This window comes from Pholcus phalangioides, unplaced genomic scaffold (genome assembly GCF_987345545.1).
Source record: "Pholcus phalangioides strain wild (caught in Gottingen) unplaced genomic scaffold, Ppha-v1.0 ptg000013l_1, whole genome shotgun sequence".
Lineage (NCBI taxonomy): Eukaryota > Metazoa > Arthropoda > Arachnida > Araneae > Pholcidae > Pholcus > Pholcus phalangioides.
The window spans coordinates 13,410,167-13,416,893 of NW_028301606.1; positions in this window are offsets into that span (position 1 = coordinate 13,410,167).

The window sequence follows — 6,727 nt, forward strand, 5'->3', positions numbered from 1 at the left end:
GAACTTTGCCACTGGACTTATCCCATTGCCGAGATTTCTTCTATCCCAGCTTCGTGGCAGAGTCAAGAATACTTTATTTTGGGTGGGAAAAAAATTAATAAGCATATAAAATTTTTACAATATATTTTCCCCCGACAATTGGGTACTGTCATAATTCACAGATTTGGCAGTGATGACAGATGAGATATGAATGAGAATAATCTGGGGAGGGGACTGTTGTTAGATGTGTGGGCCATGACTTGTATTGCGGGGGTTTTACAGTAAAAAACCAAAAATGACCTCCCTCACCATTGAAGTCCTTTGTATGCCTATGGTTAGAAAGCCAGAGAGTATATCTTTTTTTTGTATTTTCCAAGAAATTCAAGCTTTTTTTTTTACAAGTGCAGTGCTCAGTGAAATCAGTATTAATATGAATTTTTCAATCCTTTTCATTGTCAAAAAATTAAAGTGAAAAATATCCTGAAAATGCCTTAAAACTCAAATAGTGCCCTAACAGTGAAAAAAAAACCAGAAAAATACAAAAAAAGAAGCAAATGTCACCAACATCTAGGGCCTTGGTTATTACTGATACTTTGTGATATTGAATTTTGTTAAAAGCGAGCTCGACTGTAGCATACAATTGAATGGTCTACTTATTTATTTACACATCTCAGCAGGCTGAGCCCAATTACAGGGCCGTCTTAAGAGGATCATAGGCCCCACCTAACAAATTCTCAAAAATTTAAAATAATTCTCATTATTGTGAAGCGGCCTGAGTGGGCCCATGCGTTAAGACGGCATTGCTCAATTATAGTGATGGAAAATCACTACGGACATAAAAATACCATAAAGTAATGAAAAGTAAAATAATAACAATAATACATCAAATTTACATGTTAAAAATTAAATCAAATAAATACATAATGCAATATATATATATATGGGCCATTCCCAAAAAAGTGTACATTCCATGTTTTTGAAATTAAAAATTCAAAGTTTTTTATTTTGTAATAACATTTTACTTTTCGGGTTTTATGAGAGTCATGGATTTTGTCCAGTCTGTTATGAAAACAAATATTGCTGGTAAAAAAAAAGTTATTTCTGCTGTTTTTAACTCAAAATCATGAAATCAGATTATTTCTTACACATATGCTGGAAAAAAAAAACAGTTTTAAAACAAATTTGACTTTTTCTTTCTTTTGTTTCGATGGTTTTTCATGATTTTTTTGAAATGGCACATAGATAAGGTTAGTTTTTACATATATTTAGCTACTCAAAATCAAAACTTTTTATTTCTGACAGGTAATGGGTTGGTAATTTATAATTTAACATCTTAGTTTGAAATGTTCATAAATTTTTTTTGCCTGTGAACTGCAAAAATGCTTCCCGTTAAAGTATATACCATTGTAACAGAGTGCACAGATATGTTTAACAGAGAGAAAGATATTCTCAAATATTCTAAATAGGCTATGCAAATACACTTTTATTTTTCAAAAATTGTATACGAAATGGGATAGGTGACCCAGAGACTCCTCTATAACCTTCGAAAAACGTCCACTCCATGAGGAAATTCCATGTGTCCCCCGTAGTTTGAATTTTGGTCTATTAAAATTTTTAAAATCTGGTCAAAGTGGACATTGGACTTGCTCAGCATCCAATGCTGAGCAAGATGATATATCATATCATCAGGATGATTTTTCTTGTACTTCAATTTTTTTTGTTGAAATTGAATAGTAATTTGATGTTGGTATGAATCTTGTGTTTATGCCACTGACATTGGTGATAGAGAGTGGATTGAAAAGGGGGGGGGGGAGTAGAGCCTGGAAACAAAAATAATATAAGAAAATAATGGTTCTGTTTCCATAAAATGCAAAATCTGTTGTCAAATAACGACCTTCGCTCCTACCAAAATGCCCCTTATGACATATCTCATCTCCCTGGATCTCTGTCTGGCAGTGATTTTGATGATTAGTACTACTTAACTTTCGTATTTAACTGAAAAAATAATATGGGGAAAGTTGTAAAGGGTTTAAATTGAATAGATAACTTATTAAACTTAACTTAGAACTTCAAAACCTCTTAACTAAGAATACTTTACTTTAAATCATAGTTTCCATTCTGTTGCATTGCTTGAGTTTTTGGAAGACGGTGGACAAATTGGCCTAAATTATTATTTTTTTATTAACACTTTAAATGATTGATGAAAACTTTTATTATATTTTGAAGCATATCTCCATGTACTATCACTTAATGTTGATATAGTTGAAAAAAACGTAATTATTTATAATAATGACTTAACAGAGTGGACATCCTGCAGAAAAAAATCTGGTACTAAAGACATAACATGAATATTAAGTTATTTTGCAAAAGTCAAATCCAAAATTTTTGATCAAGATTAAAACTAAACCTTTCAATGAGCTCAAAAGTGTTATCAGATTTAATCTGGTATAAAAATATATTTCCCAAATGACCATAACAGAGTGGACGTTTTACAATGGGAAATTTGTTTTTTAAATTTTATTGTGAGTTTTATTCATCTGAGACATATAAAACGTGATTCCAAGTTTTTAAAAAAAAAAAAAATCCAGATTTGCACTGTTTCTTTCTTTAACACTTCTTTCAAGCTGGAAGTCAGATTTTGAGGTTTTGCTACAAACAATGATTAAAAAAAAATTAGATGCAATCTGAAACAAATTAAGAAATGCAGAATTAATTGAAGAACTAGAAGAAAATTAAAATTACTACCAGAGTGCTATGAAATTTTGTAAAAAAAATTATAAAGTCTTGGAAACAGTTTATACATTTTTTTGGGAATGACCCATATATGTAACAGAAATACAAATTGATAATTTGATACAAAGAAGATAAAGCCACGCCTACCAAAAATAAAATAAAATAAAAACGGAAAAATAGATGAATTGCACAAAAATACAAAATACAAAGATAAGTAAACAAAGGGAAATTAATATGAAAAACAAATGAAAACAAGGGAAAAAAATCATGATGCCAAAGCACTCTTAGAGATAAGAAGAAACATTATTTAGAGAAATATGTACTGTACTTAATAGAATGAGGAATCTATGATAATGGTAAATATCTGAGAATTCACCTGTATTATAATTTTTACATGCCCTCAAAATTGGTGAAGTATCCAAAATGTTTGTGTTTGCATGAAGTAAATAAAAACATTGTAGGAACTATGAGCCCCATCACTCGCAAGATGGCACGGAGATGCTAATTAGGCTTGTTGAATAAGAGTAGTCAATTCTGCTGTGAAAAAACTTTATGTAGAAATGATAGTTCTCGCATTTGTACGTCTGCTATCGAGAGATGCCATCTTGAAAAAAGAGAGAAGGTCTGAAGTAGGTGCATCTGGCATGTACACACTGAAAATCTTCCGGAATAATGACCACAAAAATGTTTTCCGTACCCATTCAATATGTTGTAGGAATATGACCATATTACTGAGCCATTTTCAAGTGAGGATAAGACATATACGAAATATAGTTTTACTATCGATGGAACAGAGATGAATGGTCCAGATCACCTAATGATAAAACCAAGTGACTTGTTGGACTTTGGCAAGAAACTTTCTGCATGAGCTCTGAAGTTCAAATCACTCTTGAAAATTACACCTAAATCCATTACCATTCTTCTTTCCTATAGCTGTTGCATCTACAGTGTAGTTGTTAAGTCATTTGTACCCAATGATGGTACAAAATGACTATACAGTTTTTGTAAATCAATGATGCAATAATTTTGAGGAAAGAACCTATAATCAGTACTGGTCTGTAATTAGTTACATTGGATGGGTCACCCTTTTTATGAATGGAAACTGTACCAATTTTCTCAATGAAGGGAAGCAATCTGTCCTTAATGATTTATTGAATATAATTGTTAACACAGATGTGTGCCAGTAATTCGCTACAACCTTTGATTACATAAGCAAGGATGGATTGATTACATAAGCAAGGATGGATTGATTACATAAGCAAGGATGGATTGATTACATAAGCAAGGATGGATTGATTACATAAGCAAGGATGGATTGATTACATAAGCAAGGATGGATTGATTACATAAGCAAGGATAAGCCCAGGATAACTTGAGCTTCCTTATAGCGCATAAGACCTCAACTTCACTAAACTGTATGTGTGTGAGATGGAAGAGTTAGTTTCCGCCATAAACTGTCCTTTTGAGATCACCTGCAAAAAATATTGCTATTCATAAACACAGATTCAAAGTAATTCGTGAACGCATTAATGGTTTCTTGGCTAGTTGAGTAAAGCCATTAAATGGCATTGTGTTTAGTATAATGTCACCTTTTCTCTTGGACTTTATAAATTTCCAAAACAATGAAGGAAATCTGGTTGAAGACCATTTTCGATATGTCTTGGGTAGGTCTTATACGCAGCTTTAATCTTTTGTTTGCATAAGCATCTGGCCAAATAGAAGTGAATCTTAGACTCTACACACCCAGTACGAAATTTTTTCCTAGCTTGATGTTTTTTTGATATGCTGTGATTGACTTCACTGTTGAACCATGGAGGGAATTTATGTCATTGTGCTTTCTTCTGTGGAACACGAGCCAAGTACCTGATGTACATTTTTGTAGAACAGACTCACTACAGATGTCATTAATGTGAAGGAGACTGTGCTAATTCAAATTTCCTACTAAGGGGTACAGCAAAACAGTCAGCCCTACTGAATTGGGGGGAAGTTACTTCACAATTATTTATATTTTTCGCCTGATATTCAACTTGAAGGAAAAAGGGATGGATGGTGCCCGTATTCCATAATTAGAGGACATTCAGTGTTCATCGTGGCAATAGGCTATATCCCGTTGTGTGAAACAAGAACAAGATCGAGAAGTCCCAGATAGGAGTTTGGTCACTGTGCCCAGAAGCTGTATAGAGCCTAGCATTTCACACACAGTGGCCTTGGCATGGCACCTTCATGCATGGCCGTGTCTATAATCTTTGATGCCATTGGCGACTGATTTATGTCTATTATAAGCAGAGATACTGCTGGTCATTGGGAAGCAATAGACCCCCCCCCCCAATGATGGAGGTCGCTTGCACTTATATACAGAGCCACAGTACTTGGTCAGTCTGGAGAATCATGCATTTTGTCGCGACAATGATGTTGAATGAGTTGTAAAACGAAATCCTATCTGGAAATTTGGTGCCTCCATAGATCCTGTGGTTGGGACATAAGACACTCCTGCTTTGCCAAGTTTCAGTTCTGCTTAATATATAGGGTGTTGCCTTCAAGTGGTTACAAACTCAGATGGGTGATATTAAGCATCAAGAGGAACAAAATTGCTGTAGAACATGGTATCGCAAACCAAGTTTTGATGAAAATTGCAAAAATACTTATGAAGGGTGTGACGCCGTGTGACACAAAAAGGTCAATAATAAGTATAAAAATCATTTATTTGACAGGATGATTACCTTGACAATTACTTTCGTTGTCGCAACTTTGAACAACTCCTGTAATCATTTTCCTTCGTCTACTTACTGACATTGAACTATGCTGCACAGGCTGTATTGTAATCATGCTGTCAAATAAATGTTTTTTGTACTTATTATTGGTTTTTTTTGTCCCACTCTTCATAAGTATTTTTGAGATTTTCATAGACTAAACGTGGTTTGTGATACCATATTCTATTGCAATTTTTGTTCCTCTTGATGCCTAAGAGTTTGTTGCCACTTCAAGGCAACACCCTGTATATACTGGGTGAATAGCCAGCAGGGTGTATGGCATTTTACTGGCGAACCATTGATCTTAAAGGTATATTTCCAATTAGAAAAAGTTTCAAAATAATGTGTAGTACTCAGATATTTCATTCATGTTTCAAGGCATTGCATAGTTATTTAGAATGAAAATATTAACTTTTTATAGTCTTGTACTTCCCTCCTTTTTTTTTGTTGTAAAACTGGGTTTTACAGTAAAAAAATTATGAAGTTTACAATGACTCCTTAAGAACTGCTTAAAACTACTTATTTTTTTATGAAGGAAATTTTGTATGAACCCTGTTAAAGCCTTTTATAATGGTGCAGTAAAATATTTCTATGAACCTCTATATCTTGGACAGATTTTAATGGAACCGTAGATGTATAACTTAGGCCGGGATCAGACTATAAAAGTTTGATAAAACTACTTTTATAAAACTTAAAAATGCTACCAATATGATTATTAGTTAAATTCTAGAAAATGTAACATGATGATCTTATTGGTAACATTATTGGTAGTTTTAAAAAATGACTTTTATCAAACTTTTATAGTGTAATCCCGGCTTTAGATATGTTTTACTGTATCATTGCCTGTCATTTTTGCTGTAAGATTTGCCTGCTCTCTGCAGAGGCACTTTTTCAAATCTGACCGGCTCACATTTGCTCTTCAAAGTTTGAAGGCCACCACGGTGCCACCAACGCGATTTCAAACATGGATCCTCACGATGAGAGTAGTACGATCACACACCCCTACTCTGATTAGAAATACGTCCTATCATATCACACTTATCTCCGATATGGTAATCAGATCTCATTATCATCAAGATTTAATTTGATTTCTGGGGGAAGGGGGCTCCTCACTTGAACCCCTGAGGATGTACGCTGGTAGTCCGCCCATGAGTTTCAACGGCCATGGTCTAGGACAGTGGTTCTCCCCTGCTCCTACGTGCTCCGCCAACCTTTGTCAGAGGTATAGCCACTAGAATAATCCTTATCTAGTCGCCTTATTAGTC